We start from the raw sequence: 14,219 nt of genomic DNA, 5'->3' as shown, positions 1-14,219 counted from the left end.
ATCAGCAATTCAATTAGAACAAGCAGCTCCATAAAGATTTTACATGAGTTAACTTCACAGTGAAGAGTTTAAACAGCTTTATTTATTCTACATTTTTCTTCCAGGGATTTTTTTTTTTAGTTGAAAACAAACCTGTGAGGTAGCTTAAGCGAAGACTGAGAAAGAGACGTGTCTGTGATGACCTATGGGCCTTGTAGTCCTGCTCAGGACATTGTAATTCCTGATGAAGATGAAAACTTGGGTTTTTTACCTTCCCAGTCTGAACTGGATTCCTCTCAGCCAGATCTTTCCCAGGCAGATCTAGGAACCTTGCACCTGCAAGAAAGTTGTCTCCCAGAAGTATGTCAAACAAGCCCAGAACCTACTTCTCCCGTGTTCTTGCGCCGGGAGTTTTGTAAACAACAGAGAAGTTTGGATTCAGCTTCGCGCAGGAGTGCAAGAATTGCAGCTAAGAATGTAGCCAATTAAGACTGCTTCTCGTGAGAATCTTTAAGGAGTTTAACATCTGGTCTCAGAGTTTAGCTTTCGTTTCTGATTCCCAGAGTACTGCTTCGGTGGGAAAGTTAGACTCTATTTAGGTGTTTTACCCACGGAGTATCTTCGCGGAGTCAATTCGTCAGCCTACGGAGCGAGTTGTGTCTGGACAGCGCGCTCCGATTCAAGCCTCGCTCCTGCTCAAGCCTTGCCTTGCTATCCAGCCTTCGCCTTGCTTCCCAGCCTTTGTTTATCTACGGACTTTGCCTTGTTTCCCAGGATCAATCCTTGCCTTGTTCCACGGATTTTACCAAGTTATTCCACGGACCTTGTTCTTGTTCCTAGTTACCTTGTTCCACGTTTTAAGCCTTGTTTCAAGTATCAAGTATTTCCTAGCCTTGCTCAAGTTTATGGACTAAAGGACCTTGTCATCTCCCCTCACTTTGCCTGGCAAAGTGAGTGTTTCGGTTATTGGATTACAACTTTGGACCTTAATATTTCTTATTGGACATTGCTTTTTTGGACTAATTCTGACCTTTCCTGAAAGGTCTAATTCTGGACTATTTTCTACACTTGTTTTTATTAACTTTATATATTCCTTCAATAAAGATATTAGATAGATTCTGGCCTCTGTGTATGGTTATTGGTGCCCTGCAGCCTGGGTCGTGACAGTTTGACTCCGCCACCCTAAGCACCAATTAACCTCGGCCAGAATGTCTACCGGAACCGTGCCCGGTGGGCAGCCACTGAGCTACACCATCAGCAAGGACGAAGTGGATCGCATCCGCGACAGACTCAACGCCCAGGATGGAGAAATAAAGGGCTTGCGGGAGCGCGGAATCCGCCTCCCGGCCATGGCGTTGCCAACCAAGTTTACTGGAGAAGCTTCTAAGGTTCATGTTTTCCGTCGCCAATGTCAAGCTTATCTAGAGGCCCGTGATGCCGAGTTTCCCCAAGAAGACATCAAAGTGGCGTGGGTTTACAGTCTTCTAGACGGGCCAGCGGCCAATTGGGCGACGGCACTGTTCGACCAAGCCTCTCCACACCTAAGATCAGCGCAACACTTCTTGGACCACCTCAAGGAGACTTGGGGAATCGAGGACAACTTGGAGGCAGCCGGTCACAAACTCCGTCGCCTTTTCCAAGGAGACAGACCTATGTCTCAGTATATAGCCGAGTTCCGAGTGCTGGCCCACAACACCGGCTGGAACGATGTAGCCCTCAGAGGACAATTCCGGGAGGGTCTCAACATTGAAATGCTGGAAGAAATCTCCAAGGTGGATCCTCCCCAGACCCTCGAGGCACTCATTGATCAATGTTTACGGGCTGAAGTCATGATTGCCAACAGGAAACAGTGGGTTCGAGGCCAGGGCAGTAGAGCCGGGGCAAAACCCCCCGCTCCCGCCAGCGTTCAGCCACGTCCAGTGTGGAGACCCCCACCGCCAACCCCATACCCCAGAGGAGGCGAGGAGGTGCCGATGCAGTTGGGCAATGTGCGTCCCAGACTAGATGCCGCCGAGAAGGCCCGTCGTCAACGCTTAAACCTCTGTTGGTACTGCGGGAACGGGGGCCACTTCGCCAGAGAGTGCCCAGCCAAAGGGAAGCCTGCCGCCCGTCTTGCGGCGGCGTCCTCCACGGAGACGAAGGCGTCTGAGCCGACTGGCACACAGCCGGCGGGGGAAGCCAACGACCGGGTGTAGAGAGGCTCGCCAACCCGGTCAAAAAATCCATTCAAGAGCCGCCAACCGGGGTCCTGTTCCTTCTCGTGGTCACATTATGGTCAGCAAAAAGGGGACCCGTCATGATCCACGCCATGATAGACTCTGGAGCTACCAACAATTTCATTGATAGAGAGTATGCCGACTCTCTGGGATTACAATATCATGATTTCAAGAATGCCCGTGTGGTGCAAGCCATAGACGGCCGCCCCCTCAAGACGGGCCCCGTAAGTCAGTGGTCGGAACCCACCAGGATGTGGATAAGGGAACACATGGAAGAGATTTCCTTCTTTGTTACCGAGGTTCCCCATTTCCCTGTGATTTTGGGAATCCCATGGCTGACTCTCCACGACCCTAACATCTCCTGGTCCAACAGAGAACTGCAGTTTGCTTCACAGTACTGCCAAAACCATTGCCTCGTAGCCAAGGTCTGCCATGCCACAGACACCGAGCCCATCATCACCTTGCCAAAGAAGTACTCCGAGTATTGGGATGTATTCAATGAGAAAGAAGCCGAAAAATTACCCCCACATAGACCTTATGACTGTGCCATTGACTTGGTGGAGGGGGCCCCGATCCCGCGAGGGCATCTCTACTCCCTGACTGAACCAGAGCAAGAAGCTCTCAGGGAATTCATAGAGACAAACCTTCGCAAGGGATTCATCAGACCCTCTCAATCCCCAGCCGCCTCCCCAGTGATGTTTGTGAAGAAGAAGTCAGGGGAACTACGCTTGGTGGTGGACTACAGAGCATTGAACAATATCACCAAGCGGAACAGCTATCCCCTGCCCTTAATCTCGGATCTACTGGATCGGCTTCGAGGAGCCAAGGTTTACACCAAGCTGGATCTTCGGGGGGCTTACAACTTAGTTCGCATCAGGGAAGGGGACGAGTGGAAGACCGCCTTCCAGACCAAATTCGGATTATTCGAGTCCCGAGTTATGAATTTCGGTTTATGCGGAGCTCCCGCAACGTTCCAGCATTTTGTCAATGACATTTTTCAGGACTATCTAGACAGGTTCTTGATAATCTACCTGGACGATTTTTTGGTGTTTTCTAGATCACAATCAGAACATGAGAACCACGTCAAAATGGTGCTACAACGATTGCGGGATCATGGACTATATGCCAAGCTGGAAAAATGCGCCTTTGATCTACAAGAGGTAGATTTCCTTGGTTACCGCATCTCGCCTCTAGGCCTTTCCATGGATCCAGCCAAGGTTTCAGCAGTATTGGAATGGCGGGCGCCAACGAACAAGAAAGAGGTGCAGCGTTTCTTGGGGTTTGCGAACTATTACCGCAAGTTCATTCCAGATTTTGCCCGCTGGTCCGACCCCATCACTAGCTGCATCCGTGGAAAGCAGCCTTTCCGCTGGACTGATCAAGCAGAGAAAGGGTTCCAGCAACTAAAGAAACTATTCACCTCCCAGCCAATTCTACAGCACCCAAATCCTGGAACCCCTTTTGTTGTGCAAGCGGACGCCTCTGATGTGGCTATCGGGGCTGTACTCTTACAACCGGTGGGAGATCACCTCCATCCCTGTGCCTTTTACTCTCGTCAACTAACCACACCAGAGAGGAATTACACCATTTGGGAAAAAGAACTACTGGCCATAAAGGCAGCCTTTGAAACTTGGAGACATTGGCTAGAAGGGGCCAAATTTCCCATTGAAGTCCACACTGATCATCGTAATCTAGAACATCTAAGAACTGCCCGCAAACTAAATCAGAGGCAGCAACGTTGGGCTTTATTCTTCGAACGTTTCGACTTCCAGATTCACTATGTGACCCCAGCCCAGACCAAGCAAGCAGACGCCCTGTCACGTAAACCGGAATACGCTGCAGGACGCAAGGAGACCCTTGAATCCCAACTATTACAACCCGGGAACTTTGCCACGCTCACAGTGGGGAACACCAAATCCATTCCCATTGGTTCAGCTTCCTCTACTCCAGGACCCCTCTGTGCTCAAGAAATCAGGGCTAGTCAGCAAGCAGATGCCTGGGCGCAGGACCAACTTCGCCAAGGTTTGCACTTTCCCTTTTCGCTTAAGGATGGGCTGCTTTGCTATAGAAATCATGTTTATATCCCACCCGGACCGGGCAGGGAAAAAGCGCTTCGTCTGTGTCATGACTGCAAACCAGCAGGACACTTCGGACTATTTAAAACCATGCATCTGATCCTAAGGGATTTTTGGTGGCCCAAGATCCGCAAGGATGTGGAAAAATATGTCAACACCTGCCCAGTATGCCAGCGCTCCAAGATAAGAAGGGAGAAGCCCTCAGGGCTTCTACACCCCCTTCCTACCCCATCTCGCCCATGGGAAATAATTTCTGCGGATTTCATCACTGACCTACCACCTTCCTGTGGATTCACCACGATCTTAGTGGTGGTGGACCTTTTCACCAAGTTAGCCCATTTCATTCCCTGCGAAGGCCTCCCCACGGCCAAAGAGACTGCGGATCTATTCCTTCAACATGTTTTCAGACTACATGGATTGCCCAAGAGTTTAGTCACAGACCGTGGATCTCAATTCACCTCTCGTTTTTGGAAGGCACTACAAAAACTATTGGGCATAGACTCTCGCTTATCTTCAGCTCATCATCCCCAAACAGATGGGCAAACGGAGCGCACCAATGCCACTTTGGAGCAGTATCTTCGCTGTTATGTAAACTACCAACAGGACAATTGGGCTTCTCTGTTACCACTGTCTGAGTTTGCCTACAACAATGGAGTTCAAGCTTCTACAAAAGAAACGCCGTTCTTTGCAAACTACGGTTTCCATCCACGTTTCTTTCCCCCTGTCATTGAACCTACAGAAGTTCCCGCAGCAGAGGATTGGCTGCAGGAACTCACAGCGGTGCAACAACTTTTGCTCCAGCAACTGGACCAAGCCAAGGAGGACTATAAACGCCACGCTGACAAACACCGCCAGCCGGGCCCCGAAATCAAGGTAGGAGATCGGGTTTTTCTGTCCACTCGCTTTCTGCCCACCCACCGCCCTTGCCGGAAGTTAGATGCCCGTTTCATTGGCCCCTATCCAGTGGTGGCGCAATTAAACCCCGTGACTTTCAAACTCCAACTTCCGCGTTCAATGCGCATTCACCCAGTGTTTCACCGTTCCCTGCTCCTTCCGGCGGATGGTGTGCGTCCTGATACAGACCAACCGGCCCCCCCTCCTGTTTTGATGAATGGGGAGGAGGAGTTCGAGGTTGAGGACATTTTGGATTCTCGCTTTCACCGCCGCCGCCTACAATATCTCATTGACTGGGTGGGTTTTGGCCCTGAGGAACGCTCTTGGGAAGACGCCTCCACAGTCCATGCTCCTGATCTAACCCGTCGCTTTCATCAGACCTATCCCGCCAAGCCGCGACCTCGCGCCTCGGGGAGAGGGCCCCAGTTTGGGAGGGGCCTTGAGGAGGGGGATAGTGTGATGACCTATGGGCCTTGTAGTCCTGCTCAGGACATTGTAATTCCTGATGAAGATGAAAACTTGGGTTTTTTACCTTCCCAGTCTGAACTGGATTCCTCTCAGCCAGATCTTTCCCAGGCAGATCTAGGAACCTTGCACCTGCAAGAAAGTTGTCTCCCAGAAGTATGTCAAACAAGCCCAGAACCTACTTCTCCCGTGTTCTTGCGCCGGGAGTTTTGTAAACAACAGAGAAGTTTGGATTCAGCTTCGCGCAGGAGTGCAAGAATTGCAGCTAAGAATGTAGCCAATTAAGACTGCTTCTCGTGAGAATCTTTAAGGAGTTTAACATCTGGTCTCAGAGTTTAGCTTTCGTTTCTGATTCCCAGAGTACTGCTTCGGTGGGAAAGTTAGACTCTATTTAGGTGTTTTACCCACGGAGTATCTTCGCGGAGTCAATTCGTCAGCCTACGGAGCGAGTTGTGTCTGGACAGCGCGCTCCGATTCAAGCCTCGCTCCTGCTCAAGCCTTGCCTTGCTATCCAGCCTTCGCCTTGCTTCCCAGCCTTTGTTTATCTACGGACTTTGCCTTGTTTCCCAGGATCAATCCTTGCCTTGTTCCACGGATTTTACCAAGTTATTCCACGGACCTTGTTCTTGTTCCTAGTTACCTTGTTCCACGTTTTAAGCCTTGTTTCAAGTATCAAGTATTTCCTAGCCTTGCTCAAGTTTATGGACTAAAGGACCTTGTCATCTCCCCTCACTTTGCCTGGCAAAGTGAGTGTTTCGGTTATTGGATTACAACTTTGGACCTTAATATTTCTTATTGGACATTGCTTTTTTGGACTAATTCTGACCTTTCCTGAAAGGTCTAATTCTGGACTATTTTCTACACTTGTTTTTATTAACTTTATATATTCCTTCAATAAAGATATTAGATAGATTCTGGCCTCTGTGTATGGTTATTGGTGCCCTGCAGCCTGGGTCGTGACAGTGTCCTAAGCTGGGTAGAGTATTTGTTTGAGCCTCTGTCCCTAGGCACAAAGAGACTTTAAGGTCACTGCAATATAATATTCAAAAGTAGCTGTGTTGACCATGCAGCAAAATAAAATGAAATCCACAATCCACAAAAGAGTGATACAAAGGAGTATCCCTTATCTAGCAATGAAATTGTCCAAAATCCAAAATTATCCACATGGGTCGCTGGAATATTGTGTATAAAACCATCTTCAGGCTATCTGTTCAAGGTGGATTTAGATGTGGATTCTATCTCTCAAAAATCTCATCATGCAAACATTCCAAATCCCGCACCACAAATATCCCAAATCCCAAACATGTCCGGTCCCAACTATTTCAGATGAAGGATAACCAACCCATATTTTGCAGTATCACAGTGTTAGAAAAGTATGGCAAGGTGGGTTGGGAATAAAAAGAGTGCTACAAATCCTAAAAGCAGGCATATGGGGGAAAGGAATTGTTTCTAGACAGTCCTTTTGGAAGTGCCTGACTGAATTTTGTCTGCTGATCAATGTTTGGTTAATCCAAGGATGCCGTCATATGGCCTGGTGCAAACATGTGTTTGAGTAATACGGGCTTGTTATATACCCCACTGTGACTGGGTATGCCATTAAGTTTGGTCTACCCCCAAGCAGCAACAACAACAATAACAACAACATGAACCAAAAGACTTTCTATTTACACTACATAAAATGTAGTGCAAATATCCCAATGATTTTCTTATCTAAAATTTGGCAAACCTATATATGTAAACCAAGTTTATTTCTCTTTTATTAGATTTGTGGGAATGTACACATTGTCTTTACTTCTTTTTGTTCCAGCTCCATCATTTCCCCCCTTTCTTTATCCCCCCCCCCCCCCAAATTTAATACACTAAAGCTTTCCTTTCCTTTCATTTAGGTAAAGGTAAAGGTTTTCCTCTGACATTATGTCTAGTTGTGTCCGACACTGGGGGTTGGTGCTCATCTCCATTTCTAAGCCAAAGAGCCAGTGTTGTTTTTAGATGTTTCCAAGGTCATGTGGCTAGCATGACTGCATGGAGTCCCATTACCTTCCCACTGGAGCGGTACTTATTGATCTACTCACAATTGCATGTTTTTGAACTGCTAGGTTGGCAGAATCTAGGGCTAACAGCGGGAGCTCACCCCGCTCCCCAGATTTCTTTCATTTACCTTTCTTTAATTTGTATCCCATTTTTCTCTCAATAAATGGGATTCAAGATCATTCAGAATAAAATGAGCAAAATGATATAACAGTACATTTAGACACAAAACAGTTTAATTAAAACAATTAATATGAAAATCTATGTTTGTAAAAGGCTGTACTATCCCAATTAAGAGTGCATTTATTGTTATAATTGTGTACCTTTGAGTAGTTCCTTACTGTAAAGTAGGGGTTCTCAACTAGGGGTCAATGGACCCCTTGGGGTTTATGGAAAGATTTCAGTGAATCTGTGATCATTGAAAAGAATCAACTTATTATCATTATTTTCTCTGATATCTAACTAAAATCTAGCATTTCCATCAATTATGAATGTATGCAATCAGGCCTGTAGCCAGGATTTTGTTTCGGGAGGGGCTGGGATTTTGGTTCGGGGGGGGGGGCTGAGTCTGAGCGGGAGAGGGTCTACCCTAGCAAACCTTTTTTTCGTTATCCCAATACCCCCATGCATATGGGACATATTGAGCATGGTGATCAGATCATGATATGAATAAACATAACAGTTTAAATAATAAATGTAAGGCCTTCTCGCGGACCACCCTGAGAATTTCGGGGGGGGGGGGGCTGAATCCCCTCAAGCCCCCCCCCCCCCCCCGGCTACATGCCTATATGCAATGAATGACAGTGGTATCCATTTCATATACAGTCGTTGCAAATCTTGAACAATCACTTATGCTCATCCATGCTTTGAAATTGTTATAGTTATTTGACCCCACATTAGATCACACATGATCACAGTCCTGCTGTTTACAAACTAAAATTTAATTTAAAGACTTTTTGATGTGAAGTATTATAAAACTATGTGCTGCTACATTCTGATAAGGGGTCAATGGTTTTCACATGACTGACAAAAGGATCCATGGAACAAAAAAGGTTACAAGCACTGCTATAAAGTGAACCTATCACATGCATTTGTTGGTAGGATTTGTTCAGTAGGGAATTTGCCTATGCCTTTCTTTAAAGGGTGTAAGTTAAGTTGCCCAAGCTTACCCACTGAATTTTCATGGTCAAGCTGTGGCTCCATCTGCACTATCATATAATGCAGTTTGTTACTGCAGGATATGGTCAGAGTAGACTCATATGATGTAGTTTAACTGCATTGAACTGCATTATATGGTTCTCTACACTGACAATATAATGCAATTTCAAACTGCATTATATGGCAGTGGAGTTGAGGCCATAGATACAAAGCCCAGTCCCTGAAAGTTCTGTACTAAAACCACATTGCTACACTGGCTGTATAAGAACCTACTACAGCAGCTAATTTTAACTTCCAAAGACCTGACTGAATAGAAAAGTCTTTTTTTCTGCACAGTCGATCTCTGCAGCTGCTTGGGAGGAATAGCTTTCACAGGCTGCAAGGTTCTGGGAACTCAGACATGCTGTCTGAGTCCTCTGGGAGTTATAGTTCAAAATGTAACCTTTTCTGACTCTGATTTAGCAATGTCGGTGGCTGCTGATATTCTAGGGTTGTGATTGTGGAACAAATGAGAACATTTCTTGATTTTGAAACTGGCATATAGTTATCCAAATATTCATCTTTAGGGAACCCTAAATTATTTTCCTTCTGGTTCTTCAAATGAGTTTGTCCATTTGCTGCTGTGATTTACTCCATTATTGCTTTTGTAGTAGTAAATCTGTGTAGGCAGTCACACTGAGGTCTCTTGTTCTGCAACCGCTGGTCATAGACCTAAATAATTTCTCTGTTTTCTAATAGGGATTGCTCCTCATTCTCAAATAAACCTCTGTTGACGCACCAAGGAAAATCAGGTCAAGCCCCACTTAATTTACTTTCTAACTAAGACCATTTTGTTTAAATGTAAACCACAACTACCTTAAATCATTAATCAAATTGTGAAAAAGCCGGGGAATGAAAAAGCCTGGTGTCGCCTAAAAAACATGTTTCATTACATGCATCAGAATATTGAAGAATCACCTAAAAGCTTCACAATGTGTCAAAACAATGACAAAACAAACCTTTGAATACTTCCCACAGAGGTTCTTTTTCAATAGCAATAGAAGCATTCTTAATGGGCATGATCTATGGAGCAATATGTAGGCTGAGGTAAAAGATTCTTTTCAAAGCAATGTGTCTTTTTAATATGTTGAATATTCTCTCTTGACCTGCCATAATTGCTATAAGGGAGTGTGTTTCTAAAATGGAAAAAAGAAGCTTTGCAGGCTGGGTTACCTTTTTTTTTTTAAGCAAGCAGTAGCAGACAAAAAGCTATTTTAAGTTTTGTCATTTTTGCTTATACCAATGTGGAAAATAAAAAAGTATTTCTTGAACAAGAAAGTGAGACCAAAGCTTTTCTAAAAGGATAGAGGTTGAAACAATATATGGAAGGGAAATAATACAATGGGCTAACAGTCCTATGGTCATGCTTCACTCTGTCTCCTTGTTAGGTAATACCGCATTTTCAACATCTACTATGTACTCTGGAAAAGCACAGGAACCCTGCTGAGATGAAAAAGTGGTAATCTCTAGAACAAACAGGTGCTTTTGTACTCATGACAGATCTCGCTTTGAAGTCAATTTGAGAGTAGCGTCGCTGCCGATTGGTACACAAGGCAGAGGCAAAAAATAATGGATAACAACTTTAGCAGTTCCATTAAGAACTTGTGGGTCATCATATGTATCACCTAAATACTTTTCTATTCTGCATGCCTTAATCTAGGTCTTCACTAATTGCCAGTGGCCTGATATCTGAAACCTTGTCTGTTGGCTATGATAATATAGTTGGCTTTGAACTCCCTGTGTTCCACTACTATGTGACCTACTTCTGATTGAATGAAAATAAAATAAATGTGGACCTGTTGAATCTTAAAGCCCCAATGCTCTCACAAGTAATCAAAATAACAGGAAGTGGGGTACAGGGTGATTTGTATGAAGAAATATGAAAGTAGGGCCATCAATGGGTAAGACAGAAGCTGTATAACAACCAGCCTTGTGCATCCCCACCCATGGGATCTAACAGAGAAAGAGATAAACCCAGTCTTTTCTGTAATATGTATAGAAGTAGATTTGTTTACAAAAGCATTTGTACATGTTCAAATTATCTAATAGAGGAGACTGAGAGAAAAGAAGACATGGCTATAGGACCTGCAGTGATATAGAAAAAGAGTGGGTGTGTAAAACCAAATGATCAAGGAGCTTGGCAATGAAGCATACAAACTAGCAGCTGGTGAGGACAAACATGCAAAGGTTGCTAACTGACAGAGAGACAGCCAAGTGGACTTAGACATCTCTTGTCTGTGGAACTCTCTAAGTAATGACTGATATGTAGATTGCTGCATTCAGGCTTTACTTCTTCCTTCTATTCTGGAAGTCACTGTTTGCCTGGTCCGTCCCTCTTTTTGAAGAGAAGGGACTGCCATATGGAGTCTCCTCTATGATGTCTTCTGTATATGTAGAAAGAAACCAGTGTTAGGAGGTTCTGAAAAAAATCTTAGGGATCTTTTTCCTGCATTATTCCTGAACATATTACCTGGAGCAACAAACATATTACTTGAAACAAACAAAATCAGTTGTAAGCAGCCAGAATAGTTTTAGCTAAAGGCCATCATCAGCCTACTGCACCATCATCACATTATTGTAATAATCTAAATTGAGCTGATACTCTGGTATTTACCAGTGGGGGTGGATGTATGACTCGTTTTCTTCACTGTTGGTTCTAAACTAATTTCATCTGAAATAATGTGTAGCTAAATACACACCTTTCTGAAATCCACATGGTTACTTTATATGTCTAGTTCTGGAGACACTGGCCAAGACCTACAATGCACAACTGTTCCCAGAAAGCAAGGGAGAGAAGAAGTAGTAGCTGTACGTTATAGGATGGGAGCCGGTGGGCTCTGTGGCTAAACTCCAGCTGAACTGGCATATGCCACTAAAAATAGCCCCGTTTGATGAGGTCGCATGTGTGCAGAGTATTGCTGGTTCTTTCTCCTAAGTGTTTATGGAAATTGCAGAAGAGGATTGTGACTCTAGTGTGACATCATAGCAAAGGGCACTCAGAAGGCTAAAGGATTTGGGGAAAATATAATTGCTCCAGGGAGAATGTGTGTGAGTGTGTGCCTGTAAAATGGCAGCAGAATGCTGCTCTCGCAACATCCAAAAATAGGATTAGTCTTTTGGGGAGCTCAATGGTCTTAGATATTGGCCTGCTGTACCACAATTATGTCATATGGAGTTATTTTCTTCTTTGGGTATCATTGTGTTATACAAACTGCAGGCTAGATGTTAAGAGCTGATATTGCCTTGTGTGTGGGAGAAAGTCTTTTATTCCTTCAAGAGCTATCATGCAATTCTATATAATGTCTCCTCCAATTAAATGTTGTTCTTCTTAAAGTTTACCAAAGGACTTTGTATCCTGGAAAAAAATAGCTTTAATATCCGAACATTAAATAAACTTTCATTTTAAAGCATCATGTTATATCTATATTCTGCTCAGCCATTTATTCTGTTCTGACAGCAGTTGGAAAAAATCTACTGGAGGAGAAAGGTACTGGAAGGATCAGGAGGTTTTGTGTGGGGATCCTGTAGCTTTTGCTGGAAGAAAACCTCCTAAAAAGCTCTTCTTCCCACAACTTCAGGAGGGCAACACACACCGAATGTGTCTGTGTAATCAAGTGATAGCAGTGTTGTGACATGGGCAGATGGTACCTTCCTTCATATATGCATCGTCTCTTCATGACGAAAAATCCCCAAAGCTGGGTGGGCATCTGCTAAAGATTCCAAATGTTTCTCACATCTGCTGGGGCTAAGGCTTGCTCTGCATCCATCAGGGAACCATTTGTTCACAGGGAAGTATGTCCAGAATGCATAATGCTATATTTATAAGGCAAAGCACATACCAAGTGCAAATATGCTAATGAAAGTGAGCAATCGAGAAATGAGAAACGCTTTGAGACATGCAGAAAAGGTAAGCAATTGGTCTTTAGTGGAATGACAATAGCATCAGATAGAATTTTCCCATTACTTCTATTTAGATATAAAAGCAGATAACATGTTTATAATTCTTAAAGGGCAACTCTTTTAAGGTTTGCAGAAAACATATGAATGTAAGCAAACAGTAATAATATGAGGGTAAAAATATTAATTGTAGGAGAGGGAAATATTATGCATGAAATTAGAAAAATACAAAAACAGTTTTGTTCCCTTTGTTGGGACAAATAGACTAGGCCACACAACCAGCAGCTTTATGAGCTCGTAAACAGTTTGAGAATTGTGTGGTCTTGTCTGTGAAGCATTTCAAAGATGTAAAACACCCTCTCAGTGCTTTGTGAATCATGATCCATGAGCCTGTGGTTTTCATAGATTTGTCTCTTAATTAATTGTGTATGTTTTGTTAGGCCCTGTCTTTGTTTACCCAGTCAAAAAGAAAAAGCTGGTTGCTCTTTTTCCAAGTGAAATGGTGACAGCTCTTTATTTCTGATCAATGATTTTTCTCCAAATAGAAGTTGATAGTCAGCACTGTAGCAGTTATTGTTCAGGGTACCACAAGTGTTGCCTGGTGTTTGCTGAGACTTTCCACCTATAGGACTGACTTCTGGGAGTACATAAACAGCCTTGCCTCTGTTTATGTACTGTCTCTGACAATTGTATAACAGCATTGAATGTTTGCCACATATGTACCTGTAATCCGCTCCGAGTCCCCTCGGTGAGATAGAATGGAATATAAATAAAGTATATTATTATTTATTTCCGCTGGTGACAAACTTAAAAACAATGAATATTTTGGAATAGGTGCACTGATACAGTGGAACCAAGTCTGACACACAGTTGGACTAGGATTGTTCAATGCACAGAGACAATGATTTCCGCTGAATTTAGCTGAATCCCTCACAGGGATTCAAGAGATAGTGATATGGATTAATAATAATAATAATAATAATAATAATAATAATAATAATAATAATAATAATAATAATAATAATAATATATTTGCTACCTGTTGTAATGCAAAGCATTCCGGGATGGTTCAGCTGTGAAAGGACAATTAAAACCCTTTAGCTTTACAAATGACTCACTGCCTGGGAGGGGAAGAATGAAAAATGCTACAACTGCTGTCTGAATAAAAATTAATAACAGACCTCTCCAACCTGCCCCCCCCCCCCCCATTGCTTTGGATAACTGCTGCCAGCACTCCTGGTCATTGCACGTGCTTCCTGAGACTTGTAAGAGTTGAAATAGAAAATACTTCCTTATAGCAACATTTTGGACCCCATGGGCCCCATGGATTTCTTTCAGGAAAATTGGAACAAAATTTAGTGATGTATGAGTTAACAAGCTTGACCTGTAACTGGCGCAGTGCTCTATGACATGTATGATGATAGCCAAATCAACACAACTTTCCCAATCCCGTAGTATAGGTTACTGC

The sequence above is a fragment of the Anolis carolinensis genome, chromosome 2, assembly GCF_035594765.1.
Source record: "Anolis carolinensis isolate JA03-04 chromosome 2, rAnoCar3.1.pri, whole genome shotgun sequence".
Classification (NCBI taxonomy): domain Eukaryota; kingdom Metazoa; phylum Chordata; class Lepidosauria; order Squamata; family Dactyloidae; genus Anolis; species Anolis carolinensis.
This window is presented reverse-complemented; position numbering follows the sequence as displayed.